The sequence below is a fragment of the Pseudopodoces humilis genome, chromosome 12 (genome assembly GCF_049639895.1).
Source record: "Pseudopodoces humilis isolate 2021_Gansu_Grassland_sample_001 chromosome 12, ASM4963989v1, whole genome shotgun sequence".
Lineage (NCBI taxonomy): Eukaryota > Metazoa > Chordata > Aves > Passeriformes > Paridae > Pseudopodoces > Pseudopodoces humilis.
In genome coordinates this window covers 12,521,646-12,538,669 of record NC_142211.1, presented here as the reverse complement: position 1 = coordinate 12,538,669, position 17,024 = coordinate 12,521,646, and positions in this window count along the sequence as shown.

Here is a 17,024-nt window from a genome sequence, read left to right as displayed (position 1 = left end):
TCTCATTACTAATTAAACCTTTAAATGCTTGAGGATCCCATTCAGGGACTCCCATGAGACAGGTGCGAAAAGGATCTCCAGGTGTGGCTAGGCTCAAACACATTGACCTTTGGCCAGTTCAATGTGCCAGAGTGACCCATATATTCTGTCACTTTTAGATGTTAGTTAGCAGACAGTTGGTCAGGACTATACACAGCACAATTACTATAAGCAGTTTGTTCCATGCAAATGACACCATGCCTGCAAACTCACAATTAAGGCATTAACATTAAATGAACTTTCAAAGATGCTTACACTACCTCTTGAAGGGGGAATACTTATACTTTATACTAATATAACAATTACTACACAAGCTAAATTCTTTATCTTAAACTATTATTTAACTACTTTTAACACACGTGCTCTGGTATATATGTAGTCTAAGCGTGAAAGCAATTTGCTGAAACGGTAAACACACAACTACAATTTGCTTCATATACAGTTAGATGGAGTCTACACTTTTCTTAGATCTTCTACAGGATTTCTCTCACTAACAGACTATGATTTAACACGATTCAGTGTTGGAACGTTCACTGCTCCCATGATGTCAGCTGGCAGTTGATTGGTGACTGAGGGCATTGATATTTAGGTTGCTCTTCACATCCTTCTAACTCTTAAAACAGAAGATAAGTGAAAAAAAATTGGTATAGACACAACATCATAATAGCAACATAAAATTTCTGTTGGCAACTCTCTGTGTAGTGTTCAGACACAACTGTGTCCTGACAGGTTCACTTTTTATCCATGTCTGGAGTACCAAGGCTGTGTGGTGACTTCTCTGTTCATTGGATCTCGTGTTCAGAGGCAGACAGTCTGGTCAGATGGACAGGTGACCTTTTTGAACCTGCCAACAAAACACAGACACTTCTCTCCTTGAAGTTAATGAATTACACTAATCAAATTTTTTTAGGGCATCAATTTCCCCCATTTTCTTAAAAAAAAATAAAAATGAGATGTACTTCTGTTATACACATCAACATTAACACAAAACCATATACACAGTGAATAAGAACCTATAGCAGTTAAAAATCAATCAAATCATAAACATTATTAATAACATATATAGTATAAAACTACTACTAACTAGTAAAACACTGCACCAGCATCTTATAGTTAACAAACAAACAGAAACAACAAAAAAAAATCAGTGAGGGATTGGATAACCACCTCCAGAAATGATTCTCCAAGCCCACTTCAAAATTGATCCAGCTGTCATATTAATAGGGTCAAATTGCTGAGTCAAAAAGTGACTCAAATACTGATTTGGTACAGAAAACATCTGGATCTGTTGGCAAACATTTCATCCAGGTAAAGTCAAGGCTTGGCCAGGGCCTAGGCTTTAAACTGGAAAGATGCCTCTTAATTAATTTTTAAAACAAGGTTCTCAATAGTAGCAGCTATGAGATGCTTACAGCACAGCAAACTGTTAAAATGCATTTGTACAAAGCAAATGATCAGAAGCCTTAGGTAACAGACCAATTAAACCATTCAGCAGTTGGTTTAATCTGAAGCCTCCCCCGTGGCAGCTGATCTTCAACAATGATACATCTTCTTAAAATTCTGGAAACACTGAAAAACAAGAAAGCTATAACAAACAAAAACTGCAGAGATTGCAACAAACAATAGAACTCCCAGTGAAGTCAAGGGTGTCACAGACTGCATTCACTTCTATCCACAAGCAGGTGTTCATCAGCGTTCTATCACAGCTGTTTCAGTTGTAGCTATCTTCATTTCTCTAGGAAAATAACTATACTTTGCAGTTTAGACAAGTGTCTCCAATAAAACATAAAACAATTTAAATTAAGAATATTTAAACCTAACAATAATTATTTATGACAAAAGGAAATAACAAACTTAACCTTAAAAGAATATCTAAGTTATACAACTTAACTTCAAAACATTCAAGCCTAAACATAACAAACCTGACTATTCTTAATTCTATTAACACTTAATCCATATTAAATAAAAACATAACTTAATCTTATTCTGTTACTACAAAAAGCAGCTAAAAGTTTGATATATACCTTTCAAACACAATATAATAATAACATGGATTCACTAAAAAGATTATAAAAATGTAACAAATACATCACAATTCTATGTCACCTAGCTTTGAGAATAACTCACAATAACTGCAAATGTTACTAAAAATACTTATTCATAACAGGAATTTGCCTAGTATATGCTCAAATTGGTTAGGATTTTAAAGTGCAGTTTTTCTAGAGAAAAACCACAACAACAAAGGATTTGGCAAGTTGCCATTCAGCTTTTGTAGCACTTTTCAGAAACATCAAGTCCAATTCTTAATTGAAATCCAAAATCCAAATTGGTATATATGCAGTTATATGTGTTTTATATAACAAAAGGACTCACATTGAAATTACCTTATTAAAATCGTGGAAAAAACAAGCAAATGGGTAATATATACTTTAACTTTGTCTTGTACAGTAAAGTTCTCTTAACTAATTATTTTTTAAACTACAAATCTCTTCTGTAGATAACAATAATTGGAAGGTTTTCCTAGTAGCTGTAAATCATACCATATTTTAACCTTAGGTTTTAAAACTAATTATTGCAAGGTAACTTCTATTAATATTCACCTTAAACACCTTTCCTTCTTTTTTTTTTCAACTTTCAAAGAATCACAATAATTTCTCTAGTAAAACTCTAAAAACTGCAACTGCATAAACTCATAATTACTTGAAACACAAAATTAACTCTAAAAGGGTATATAAAAATGTTTTAAAAAAACAATGAATCATGACTTTTTAACAAACTGGGTACTATCTCGGTGCTTTTTCTTAGAGAGGGAGCGGGGGGGTGGACTGCCCACTCTGCTGCTGCTCTCTGCTGCTATCTTTCTTCACATCCCCCACATAGTCTCGCAGAGAGGAAAACCGGAGAGAAAGAAAAAAAAACCTCACAAAGTTAACTTTAACACATACAGTTTTTGTTTTATTTTTTTTTTCTCTCAATTTCTCTCTCATTGTTTGCAGATAGAGGAAAGAAGGACACAATTTTTGCAAAAGCAGGCAATGTTACACGAAAAGTCTCTTAGGGTCAGGTGGTAACAATGGTGACCATTGCAGCTTGTCAACTTCTAATTACAGTGATGAATTTTGAACTAGATACCATATAGTTCGCGATTTTTGGGCTATTTTGTCTCTCTTTGAAGCTGTCTGAGCCACTTGTTTCTGCTCACCTGCTCCTGTAATTGTTCAGCGTGGCCTTGGAACTTTTCTTGCACTGCCTCCGCCCTGGGGGGGGGGGCGCTCTCTGCGCACACCTCAGTCCTCCCCCATGTCCCCCTGGTTCAGGTGGAAACCAGTCTAAATTTGGCTTCTTTTCTTCCAGGGTAGTAAAGTTGGAACATAGGTAAGATTGTGGTGTTAAAAGTGTCTCCAAAAGTGAAGCAAATAGCTCCGGATGTATCACATCCTGCCGTAACTGAATACATTCTGTTAGTTATTTCAGCGTTTGCTGTGGAATTTCTTTCTCATTATTTTCTTCTCTCTGACTCTCCCTCCCTCTTTCCATGGGCAGCATAGATAGGAGTGCTTACCCAGCAGTGGGAGGTCAAGGTGTCTGCTGCTGTGATGCAGGTAGAATTACAGGGCTCACAGCCTCAGCATATCTCGCTTTTCTGTTTTTTAAGGTATTAATTACAATCTGCCAAGTTTGACCAAGAGAGACAGTGTCCTTGCTCTTTTCTGTGATTGCCGTTTCCCATACCAGAGCCCTTATATCCGTCCGTTCCTCAACTGCAAAGAGCAGTGTGGGCACTGCTAAATGCCCGTGATAATTAGCCCATATAATGAGCATATCCAGGTCGCTTTCCCGGGCTGCTTCGCCTCGTTTAACGAGAATACAAAGAAGCAGTTTTTTAGCTGCCGCGAACTCCATTTCCATTTTCCACGCGGCCGTGGCGGGGGGAGGGTAGCAACCCCTCTCTTACACCTCCGCCTTTCGGACTCCCCCAGCGACTCGCCCCCCTTTATTCGCGGGTCACCTATCCGGTACCGATCCAAGGCAGCATCTATCTGCACTCAGATCTGCTCCACCAACCTCGGTTCAAGGTTCCGTTCCACCATGCGTGGACCCACCGAAGCCCCCCTGCCCACAGGGTGTCCCTGTTCGGGCGCCAAATATTGAGAGTCCGCCAGCTATTCACAATCCTTCACAGAAGTAAACGTGAACGCCGTTTATTTCTATCTTTAGCACACCTTTTATAGGGTTCTACAGGGTCCGTGGGCTAAGCAAGTTACTATTGGCTAATGCACACAGGTTTACATTTTTTCTGTTATACACAAGGATATTGTTTTGCTTTACTCTCTCTTCTGTAGGAAGGTTTCAAGGACTTTAGCCTTTAATATCACGACTTATTTCAAAGACTGGTTTGTGCAGACAGGCCTTTACTAATATATAAAATATATCAACACTGAGGCCTTAATTAAAAATAAGCCTTGTTAATTTAATTAAAATAAATAAATGTGCCTTACTAAAATTAAAGGTAGATAGAGAGGCCTTGCTAAAATTAGAGGTTAATCATTGTCTAATAACTAATTGTCAACTTTATGCTTGTTCAGCCAGGCTTGTAATGAGAAACAAAGAATCTAGTAAGAAACTTCAAGAACATAAGACAATTGAAAATCAGAAACTCATTGAAGACAAGAGACTAGAAGCCTAGCCAAGGGTCCATTTTTAACTGCATTGAAAAGGTAAAATGGTCAGGATGAGGAAGAGATATATTCCTTATTCCCTTTTGTGACCCCTCCCCATAATGGGACCACTGATCCATTTCAAGGAACAGACTGGCCATGCTTAATTTATTTTTTTTTAATTAGCATAGGAAGTGGAGAGTGGGTGGTAACTGGGTTATGAATATGTATTTTTATTCAATACTTCTGTAAATAAAAATCCTGTATTCACCTGTATTCAGGGCCATGTGTATTAAGGGGTGACCTGACACATTGGCCCAGTGCTGCTAATAAACATACCCTCTGTAACCCAAAATGGTTAGAGTCTTTGTCCGTCTCAGTTGGATATTGATACTAGATCATATCCATATTTTGGTAAATCACTATGGCCTGAGTCCAGTACACCTGGGGCTGTCCTGTTGATCCAAAGCTTTGGTCTCCTTGCTCCATAGAATCTGCTTTGGAGACAGAAGACTTAAAAGGAATAAATTGTGCAATTTGGGTTTTAGCAGGGATAGTCACAGGGGGAGTAGGGGTTTGGCACCATGGCTTGTATTTGTCCAGTAAAATCAGTGCTGATAACACCTGGGTGCACAGATATCTTGCAAAGTTGCACTGGATCTCCCTATTAACAGTGCACTCAGTCTTTTCCCTATGAGCCTCTGGGCCTCGAGAGGGACTTTATGTACCTTTAATGAGTTTATGGTTATTGGGATTGAGGTGGAAAAATACATACCAGCTGATCCTCTTGTCCTTGCTGTGAGCTGGTCACACAGGCTTGTGCTGGAGGGCAGGAAAATGCTTGTGTCATCACGCATTTTTCTCTCACCTTGGGCTTCCCATTTCCCTGGTTTTTGAGATGTTGTCCATTAACATGAGATTTGGACCAGCATACCTTGGCTGTATGTCCAACTCCCACATCAGTTGCAGGTTACATTACCACTTCTTTGTCCCTGAGATGTCCCCTGTGGAATGGACTTCTGTGGACAATTTATTTTCATGTGGCTTTGTTGTCCACACTTGTAGCAATGGGGTGAGTTTAACAGCAGCTGTAATAGAATTAGCTAACATATCCATGTTATGAGATCCAGTCCCAACCTTAGCACATGCTATAATCATTCCTCTAGAAATGGATTCTCTTTAGGTAATGCATCTATAATCTTTCTACAGTCTTGGTTTGCATTATCTCATGCCAACTGTAGCATTAATTGACCCCTTGCCTCACTGTAATCTGCTTTTCCATAACATCTTGCAAATGTTCTATGAATTGCATATATAGTTCATTGGGGTTTTGTCTTATGCTTGAATAGCTTTGGGTTGGCACAGACAAGTTTGTAATTTTTGTTAGAGCCTGCATCGCTAAGTCCTTCACTTGTGCTAGTGATTTACCAAAATATGGATATGATCTAGTATCGGTATCCAACTATAACGGACAAAGACTCTTTAACCAATTAGAGTTACAAAGTGTATGTTTATTGGCAGTGCTGGGCTGATGTAAAGGGTCACCCCTTAATACACTCGGCCCCAAATGCAGGCAATTACAGACTTTTTATTTACCAAAATATTGAATACAAACACATATTCATAACCCAGTTACTGCCCACTCCCCGCTTCCTATGCTAATTAAGAAAAAGCAATTAAGCATGTGCAGTTTGTTCCTTGAAATGGGTCGGTGGTCTCATTATGGGGAGGGGTCATATAAGGGAGGAAAGAATACATCTCTACCTCATTCTGACCTTTCTACCTTTTCAGTACAAAGTGACAAATGAACCCCTGGCCATGCTCCTAGTTTCATGTTTCCAATTGGTTTCTGGTTTGCAATTGTCTTATGTTCTTGAAGTTCCTCACAAGATTCTTCGTTTCTCCTTACAAGCCCAGCTGAACAAACATAAGGTTGAAAGACAATTAGTTATTAGCTAATGATTAACTCCTAATTCTAGTAGTGCATTTCTATTTTAATTAATTTAGCAAGGATTAGTTTTTTATTAGATTTAGCAAAAATTAATTTTAATTAAGGCTTTGGCTTTTCTAATATCTTAAATTCTTCAAAGTTTATGCTTCACTAGGATTGCAAATGAGCCTGGGTTTGTGGATCTTCCATGGGGTATAATCCCATTAGTTGAGGTATCCCTGTCCCAAATCATGCGTCCTGCTGTGAAGCTCTTGAAACTTTCAACCCCTGGCCCTCTACATAGGATCACCAGGCCATTTCAAACACTATATACTGCACTGGAGTACAGATTAATTTTGCAATGTGTCTCATATCATAGGGAGTTAATTTACTAGCAGTTATAAATCAAAGCATATTTGCTGCAGCAGGTAACCCTAGTCCATGTTTAGCAGCCAGCTGGCGTAGCTCTGAAAGGATTTGCCAATTAAAGGGTACATATTTATTAGGTGTTGTGCCATTACCTCGCACAACTGGGAATGCTCCAATAGTTCACCCTCCATGCTGCCAGCCCTCTTCTGATTGTAAATACATGGGTGCAGAAATCAGTTCAGCCCCCTCTATATCCCCACTTTCAATCACTTTTTGTTTTACCTCCATCCAAAAGATCAGTGGGTCTTGAGTGGGGATGGTTTCTGCTCTGAACATCAATGGAGTTGAAGCTGCTGACAGGAGGCCTGTAGGGGCTTGTCCTTTGGAGCTGGTAGTAAGGTGAAGACTGGTTCACTCCATGGGTATCTCGTGTATCCATCAGTGGTGTGGTTCCTTGGGGCTGTTGGAGCTTTGGCTGTGGCTGCGTTGGAGCTGGGGGTACGCTGGGTGCAGTTGTGAGACCGGGGTCCGGTGCCGGAATGCTGCTCCCTGCTTCCGGTGTACTCCCAGGTATGAACCCAGGCACTCCACATTACATCACCTCATGCCCTGCCCCCCACAAGCAGTGGCAGGCAGGAGTGGCCAGCGGAGGCGGGACTGTGGGCACGGTTTCTGGGCTGAGCCGATCAGCTCTAGGCAGGGGCAGTCCAGGCGTTTCCATGGTGCTGAGGAGCGTGGGTGGCTCCGGTGGCTGGGGGCAGTCCCGAGGATGGCAGGGGGTTGCGTCATGGTCACAAGCTGCGGGGCCGAAATGGCCGTGTTCTCTGAACCATAGCATCAGCTCCGTGCAGCGGTCAGGGCAGCTGCTGGACGCTCCGACCCGGCGCAGCACCTCCTCAGCGCAGCCGCGCCTTCGCTGCTTGTCGTGCTCCTCTCGGCTGCGGTGGGTCGGCGCAGCTCGGAGCCTCCCCCTCCTCCGCCCCGCTGCTACAGACACGTGGCAAGATTGTGCAATTTGGCTCAGTTCTGCACGCCGCAGTCTGTCTGCCCACTGTGGCACTGCCCGCTGCGGCACTGCCCGCTGCCTGTGCTCTCTGGAACGGTGGGGTTGCAGGAAACGTCTCACTATAAAGCGATCCTGGGGTGAACGGGGCATTCAGAGCAGCCCAGCCACATGGGGCAGCTATTTGGTGGTGCCGCTCTGCCCATGGGCTTGGAAAGGTATCCCAATCTCCCTTTGTCCCCTCTAGAGCCCTGTTCTCGCTCTCCAGTCCAGCATTTATCTGTCTCATTAAGTCAAAAATAAATCTCCAGGGTTTTAAAACTTTTATAGTGCTTTCATCTCCCCTTGAGACTGCTCTAAAATGTCCAGTTCGTTCCCATGCATTTATATCAAGGGCAGCTTCTTTGGTTGTGTCCAATGCATGGTTCTTTGCCCACATTATTAAAGCTAATAATGTATCTTTATCATATTCCAAGCCCCATTCTTGTAAAAAAAGGGACCATACCTTCAAAACTGGAGACGGTTGACTTGATATGCAGGCTCCCATGACTCTGATGAGTATTTTCTTCTATTTTTAAGGGTAAGTCCAAGAAATATTCCAGATTTTTAGCAATTTTTCACCGCAAACAGCTCTCCTCACTGTATCTTTTAGACGGCTTTTCCTGCATGCCTCTTATTTCAGCTTTTCGCTGTAGTTTAGGCTCTCCTTGCCTCTGTCTTTCCCAGCTTTTTGTTGTAGATCAGGCTCTTCACACCTGTTTTTTCCAGCTTTTCACTGTTTTGGACAGGCTCTCCACGCTCTGCTCATCTTCTCCCCGGCTCTGCCTGCAGGAAAGGTGGTGTCTTCACATGGGTCACCAAGTGTAGCATGCCAGTCGTGAGTGGGGAGACGAAAACTCCACAACTTGTGAACCAGATGCTCATTACACAAAACAGCCTTGTTTATTATGCAGAGCTCAGTTTTATACTTGATTCAAAACTCCCAGGCTTAGATAGCTATTGGCTGGGATCTCTCTCTGCCCATATCTCTGGCCAGTGATGTGCTTACTTCTCATCTTCAGTGGAGATGGCTCAGGGTCCCCTGTAACTTATCCAGGGACATGTTCAGGCATGAACCAGGCTAGATTAATTGGATTTGTGTTATAGTCAGATTTACTTTGTCCAGTCCAGGCCAGCTGTACTGTGACAGTACTGTGACAGATACTAACTAAATAATTGTAAACATTGAGGTATTGCTCTCACACAAAATGTGCCAGGACAGAAAGCTGCTTTTGGCCTTTCCCTCCCCTGGGCACCCTCTCATCTGCACCCAAAATACTGTATCTAGGTGCTTTCCTTCCTATGGAAAAGCAGGCATACTCTTTCAGGAGCCCTCCACCCAAATTTGTATCTCCAGTATTGAATTTTTCCAAGGATTGTTCTCACACAGAAGTATTGGGACAAGATGGTCTTCCTGGCCTTTACCTCAACTAGACAAATGATCATCTGCAGCACCAACAGTAGGACTAGGTGTTTCATTTTCCAGGGAAAGGTACTGTCCACTTTTGGTGGAGGTCTCCTGAAAGAGAATGACAATGCTTTTGCAAAGGAAGGAAAGCACTCAGCTCCAGTTTCAGGTACAGATGAGAGGATGCCCAGGGGAAGGGAGAAGCCAGAAGCAGCTTTCAGTCTTCTCAGGCTAGGTATGGACCAGACTTAGCTTTCTATCTTGGCACCTTTTATGTGGGAGCAATTCACAAACATATTCAGTTTAGATGTCTTATCCAAATTTGTGATGGGGTCTCCTGAAAGTGGTTGGCTGTGTATTTTCTTGGGAAGGAAATCAGCTATCCCCAGTGTTGGTGGTGCAGGAGATAGGGTGTCCAGAGGAGGTAAAGGCTAGTTTTCTGTCCTGGCACATTTTGTGTGGGAGCAATCCCTGGATGTATATAGTTATAGAGCTGGTATTCAAATGTTGAAGGTAGGCTTCTAACAGAGCATGATAGTGCCTTTCCTGGAGAAGGAAAGCTCCTAACCCTAGATTTTGTGGTTCAGATTATAGGCTGCACAGGGGAGGTAAAGTCAACAAGAGCTTTCCTTGCTATAACATTTGTTTTGGAAATGGCACCATTAGTGTGGGAACAATCCTTGATGTGTTGCAGTCAGCAACCTCAGGATCTCGTCCAGGAAGCGGCAGGATTCTGGGGACCAGCACGGAACACCAACTGAGATGGGCTCCCGTTCATGAAACCATTTATTCAGCATGGGAACAAACTCAGGTCAAGAACAGAGAGCCCCAAACAGAGGCACAGCAGAGGTTTTTTGAGGGACAGAACTTTTGAGGGTCTCCACCCTTGAGGGTGGAGTTCAGGGTCAGGGACCAGTAGAAACACACCAAGGGAGAACCCCCCAGGGACTCAAACCCAATCAGAACACCTGGGCCGCCCTTCACAAGGGGTTTGGGGTGGGACAATGTAACTCTTTGTCGCCCCTGAGGCACACTGCCACATCTGCTCCTTTTTAATTTTATTCCTTTTTTTTTTCAAAGTTTAATTAGGAGCTTAAAATGTTTCCAAACATACACCTTAAAATCTCACCTCCTCCACAGAGCACCCGCTTTGCTTTGTGGGACACTAATACTCAATAACAAAACACATTAAGCAAACAAAAAAAAATAAATTAAAAACAAACACTTAAATCTCGGACCAGGCTGGGCAAATTAAACAGTGATGGTACTTAATACAAACATAATGGTTTTTTAGTTCAGTCTCTTCCAGTTTAGGATTCTCTTTCAGGAAGGGTGCAGCTCTTAGATCTCCTCTCATGAGGGGCAGAGTTCTTCGATCACCAGCTTCGGCTCTGGTCTCGTAGGTGTGGGCATCACCCCTTCAGATATTCTTGGTGAAACGCTGGCTTTCTGAGGTCGGTTACAGTTTTGATTTCCCCGGATGGGGTGTTGCCCACCATGGAAAAGGCACAGCCCCCGGGGGTGGAGCAGCCGAACAAAGGGCTGGGACCGAAGCAGGAGTTACTGGGGGAAGGGAAGGTTTGGGACCGGAAAAGAAGGAGCAAGGCGGGAAACAAGGGATCCCAGACCGCGTGGCCGCCGCCATCTTGGGAAGGGGGGGGGGGTGGTCCGGGACGGACTTTCCTGGACCGGGAACGGGGAATATGGAAAGACAGGGGGTGAAGGAGGACATGGAATGGCTGGCAGACGGCAGCAGACCCGCATCACTCTGGATGTTCTCCGTCCCTTGCCTGCCTTCAGGAAAACAGGGGATGGGATGGCAGAAAGACACAGGGGTGACGGGGAGACGGCAGCAACCCCAAGCCATCTTGGCTTTTTTCACCCTTTGTCCTGCCCTTTCGGAACATAAGAGAGGGGAAGATACAGGGAGGAATACACAAAAGAATGAGTAACTTCACAGAAAACAAAAAACAGTCCACAGAAAGAGCCATACCGTCCATAATCATCCATAATATTAATATCGTCCATAATCATCCATAAAGGTCCTTCCCATGTAGATAAAAAAAACAAAACCGTCCATAATACGTCTCGTTGGGTGATGTGAGATATTTGTCCCAGCGTTCTGGTCTCGTGGCTCGCCCACCTCCGTAAGCCCTTTTTTCCCCCCATGCCTCCGAGGCACTCTCTACCCAGCCTTCCTGCCAGGTACTCTCGCGTCCTCCATTCTTAGGCGGGGGTCTCGCCGGCTCTCAAGCCATCAGCCAGTAACTTACGGGGTGTCCATGGAGCCGGGTCCTGATGTTCTCCTGGTGCCTCACTGGATGCCACGCATTCTTTCACCATATGTTGCAGTCAGCAACCTCAGGATCCCGTCCAGGAAGCGGCAGGACTCTGGGGACCAGCATGGAACACCAACCGAGACGGGCTCCCGTTCATGAAACCATTTATTCAGCATGGGAACAAACTCAAGTCGAGAACAGAGAGCCCCGAACAGAGGCACAGCAGAGGTTTTTTGAGGGACAGAACTTTTGAGGGTCTCCACCCTTGAGGGTGGAGTTCAGGGTCAGGGACCAGTAGAAACACACCAAGGGAGAACCCCCCAGGGACTCAAACCCAATCAGAACACCTGGGCCGCCCTTCATTGATGTATTCAGTTTTGGAGTTGGTATCCAAAGTTTGGAGATGGGCTCCTGTTGCAGCTGGACACAAAATGAGTCACACAGACACAGCTCAAGCTGTGGTGAAAGGAAGAAAAATCTTCATTTCTTCTCTCAGAATTTATAGGTTTCTGACCGCAGCCAGGGATTGGATAATCAGGAGAACACCTTCCCAACCGCACTGGCTGTGAGAGATATCCATCAAAAGACGTGTATCAGAAAGAATATATACACATCTATGTTTACAGTTACTGTCCTGGGAAAGTCTTTAGAAACTATGTCAGCAAGCTCAAAAAACTGAGTTTTCAGGGTGACATCTCACCGTTTTTGTTTTTAAAAAAAGAAAAATAAAAGAAAATGAACAAAGAAGCTAGCAACATTCTAAACAATCAAAAGGAAAAATAATAGGAAAAATAAACAATGGTCCATAAGATCAGAAGGCTGCAATTTCAGGGTGAAATCTCACCCTTTTGTTATTACAAAAAAAAAAAAAAAAAAAAAGTGAAAACATGTCTAGCATCAACACCTGCTCGTGGATGGCTCTCAATTTGGTCACGGAGGTGGAATCCTTGACCAAATTGAAAGGTGCCTGGGAAAACTTCTGAAATGTCATGACAGCAGCCCGTAATTCCACAAATTGGGCTGTCCCAGCCTCACAAATCTCCAAAACTTGCCACTCAGATCCATCTTTCCAGGTAGCGATGGCCTTTACAGTCCTCTCCAAACCGTCAGTAAAGACAGTGGGTCCTTGCACAGGCCCCTGACTATGTTTGGGGCGCAAAGAAAGTTCAGTGAGGTTTGCCACTTTCTGTGGCTGACGGGGCAGGAAAAACCCATTCCAGGACATGCAAGGGATCGGACCACTCATCATTTCATTGTCCAATGATACCTGTGGGATGCAAATCTGGAGTGGTAATGAAAACAGTGACATCAATGGAAGGATCAATGCGATAAACTGACGAGCAGAAACTGCTCGCCGAACCTCCTCCAGCACCTGCTGTGCCTCTGGGGTCAGTGTCAGAGGTGACTTTAAATCAGAGTCCCCCTTTAACAGACCAAACAAGGGGGACAGTTGTGTTGTGGTCAGTCCCAAATAGGGACGCAACCATGTAACGACACCCACCAATTTCTGGACATCATTCAGTGTCTTCACTGAATGCACAAATCGCACCTCCTCATGTTGGACTGTTCGTCCCAAAATTTTTTGACCCTCAAATAGTTCCAGGGAGGTTGTTGCTGAACCTTTTCTAGAGCCACTTGTAACCCATGAAAAGGCAAGGCAGGGAATAGCTGAGGCTGTATCCACTGCAGTTCATCCTGGGTGGGCACAGCCACCAAGATGTCATCCATATAAGGTCAGAGACAAGCATCAGAAAACTGCTCGTGAACTCCAGACAGGGCTCGAGCCCCATACCATCAGCAAATGGCTGGTGAAATTTGCATGCCTTGCTGCAAAAACCTCCATTGATATCTCTGCGCCAGCTCAGCATTATTGATAGCTGGCACCAGAAAGGCAAATTTTGGTCTGTCATCAGGATGCAAAGGAATTGCAAAGAAACAATCCTTCAGATCCACAATGAGAACCAATGGCAAATCAGCAGGAAGCATGGCAGGTGACAGCATGCCAGCCTGCAATGTCCCTATGCTTTCCATCACAGCATTAACTTTCTGGAGGTCTTGTAGCAACCTCCATTTCCCAGACTTCTTGATACAGAAAACAGGAGTGTTCCAGGGACTGGTTGAAGGCTCCAGATGACCCTGGTCCAACTGTTCCTACACCAATTCATGGAGGGAAACTAGTTTATCATGAGGGAGGGCAACAGAATCTGCTGAACAAAGAGCCAGTCTCAATTCCTTCTTTGCATTGAATGTGTCAGCATCAGGTCCAAGGGTCACTCCAGGGGCCAGTCGGCAAACCTGACAATTGTGATGTCCACGCCAGTGTCAAGAAGCCCACAGAGGCCAACCTCTGACGGTGTCTCACCAAGGATGGACAGGGTGCAGACCCGTTCAGGACGATCCTTGGCCGCCAGAACAGCAGTCTGTGAACCCGAGGCAGCCCAGGGAACCTGAAGCCACCATCTCCTCCCAGCCAGTTCTCAGCTCTGCGAACACAAGACTTAAAAGGCACAAGTTGAGCAAGTCTGGGTCCTGCAGGGATAGTAACGGGGGGGGTGAGCATGGAAACCATGGCATAAATCCACCCCATGAAACCCGAATCAATGTTCCCTAGGTGCACAATGATGCCCTGAGCAGTGGCACTCGACCTCCCCACAAGGAGAGCACTCATGCAGTCACTCACTGGGCCAAAAGCATCCTGAAGCACAGGGAATACCTGATACCTGTTGTATTTACTCTGAGAACCCCTTCATTCTTACCCCCCGTGGTGAGGTGCCTGCCTTCACAGAACATGGGCAGGGAAGGGGTCTTAGAATATATACAACATGGACTAAAACTATCTTAGACACAGGAGGCTCAGACTTGCTTGATGTGATCCCGTGTTTATTGTATGTGGTTCGCCTGGGGCAAGAAAGAGACCAAAATGCCCTGGGTCTTATACTAGGGGGGAGGGGGTGGTCAGGGGATACAGGGGAGTTACAGCCAATGGGACAGGGGAAGGGAACAGGGAGTTTTAGGTAGGGACTAAAATTATACAAAACTAGGAGTGAATTCTTCCCTTGGGACATACCATATATTTTTTAAATGCACTACAACACCTCACCCTTTTCTGTTATACAAAAAAGGAAAAAAAAAACAAAAACCAAAAACTTTGGGCTTATTTTGTCTCTGACCGTGAGCTTGTCCACCACTCACAATTGGTGGGCTGGTTAGATTAATTTCTGTAGACCAGTTCCATGTGGTTAGCTTCTGAGGTAGTAGAAATTACACTACTAAAGGCTTTTAAAATTAAACAATGGACAATTTCAAATGCTAACACAATCAAAAACAAAACAAAAAAAACCAACAAGATTGTTCTGATTATTGAAGTCCACCATCCTGTGAGTCCCCAGCCTTTGGACAGCTTGCTAAACCAGTCTTCTGATTCTTGTTTCACCTGTCCAATCAAGTTTTTCATCTCTCTGAGGGCTCCATGGATGTTGGGAGCTTTCAAGTTTAAACAGCAAAGTCCTTCAAGTTCCTGGCATTAGTGTCTATGCAGAAGTGTTATAAATCTGTATTGTGATATTTGCTTTCACAAGTATTAAGATGAATATTATATGTTAAATACTTTTTGGCTATGTATGTACTTTTTTTCTTGCTAACAAGTTTTAAGCTTAAAGGAATTTCGTGATACAAAGCAAGGAAACCCCAGAGGGCAAAGACAGTGGGGCCCAAGCTGTTATCAGCGGAAAAGACAATGGAGATCAGGCTGTTATCAGCAGCCAGGACCAGGCCGTTGGCAGCGGAAGGACATGAAGCCCAGCTGTCACCGGTGGCAGGAAGAAGGGGCCCAGACTGTTATCAGCACTGACCGCTTGCAAAGAAATGAAATCAAATTCAAATAAAATGGTGATCAGCAAAAATAAAAAACATACGAAGCATGCTCTGAAGAGGTGGGTTCAGGGCGTAACCATGCAAAATGCTTCTTAGAAAAGTTTGAATATGCATTAAACCCTCACAGCAAGAGGGGATAAAAAAGATGTTCCCAAGATACCAGGGGTGTTCCTAGCGACACGCCAGGGCACCCGGCCGTTTTAACACTTTGCTTTATTTCCTTTGTCTTCTAATTGTCTTTTTGTTTATATTAAATTTTTTTATAATTAAGTGAATCTCATTTTTCACAGTTTGGGGGCTCGTCCGGGATAAGCACCTCACCTCTAGGACCACCGGAGATCCAGAACGGGGAAACAGGTGCGCCCCTGCTGAGTTCAGCAGACCCCATTCCGTTTCTCCTAGCGTTGGCCAGCGGCTGCAGGTGAAAACCCCGAGGACAAGAAGGAGAGGAATAAAGCAAAGGAAAGGGTAAAGGCTGCCTAAACCGCGGTATTTAGCTCCATAATTCTTGTGCACAAAGATCCAAAGAAGAAAATGGATTGTAAGTAATCTTTGGTGGAGCAGGAAGAGGGGTTGCAAGATACCCCCAGGGTTACTGGGACTGGGTCTCAGGGGAGGGGTTATCCCCTCGTGAAAGGGAGCCGAAGGTTTTCCTGGCTTAATCCACTGGGAAAACAGAGTAAAATGTGGATTCTCTGAAACTTTGCCAAGTTGAGGATTAAATCCAAGAAATTTGGACTTAAAACAGCCAAATTGAGGAATAATCCAAGAAACCTGGAATATTTGAGATACTACAATGCCCATGGGTGGATATTAACAAGTAACTGTAAAGTAAAGAGCACCTTATTGTCTTGTTGTGACTGAGTGAAGTTGAATGGATCAGATGTGAGAATGTGTAAATAGATAGGTGTGATTGTCGCTTTAAAGTTTGTTTTCTGGAATTGTATTGTGTTGTTAAAGAAGAAAGATTTTCTGTGCTGTGCTGGAGTGAGAGTGAGCCATTGTATTGTGTTGTTAAAGAGGAAAGATTTTCTGTGCTGTGCTGGAGTGAGAGTGAACACGAGTTGACCCTTCCATGGGGACTGGGCCATGGTGGGGACACGTGGAGAGGTTATCTTCCTCCCTGCGAGCTCCTGTCTTGGAGCCCCGGGGTGGCAAAGTGGAGCTGGGACTTGTAGTCCAGGAGCCGCGGGGGTGTTGCGTCAAATCGGTTCTCAGAAGGATGGCGGCTCTGTTCTCAGAGCAGAGTCAAGGTTGTCTTTAGTTGTGATCTTCTTTCCCCTGCACCTTTCCTCCCCCCAGGCAACGGGAGATGCTTGTGGGGGAGGGGTCACTTTGGTGAGCTGGTATGTGATTAAGCGTTTGAAGTTTTTTTTAGAAGTTTTTTGCCCCACTGTGGCGGCGGCGAAAGGTTTTTTTCTGGGAG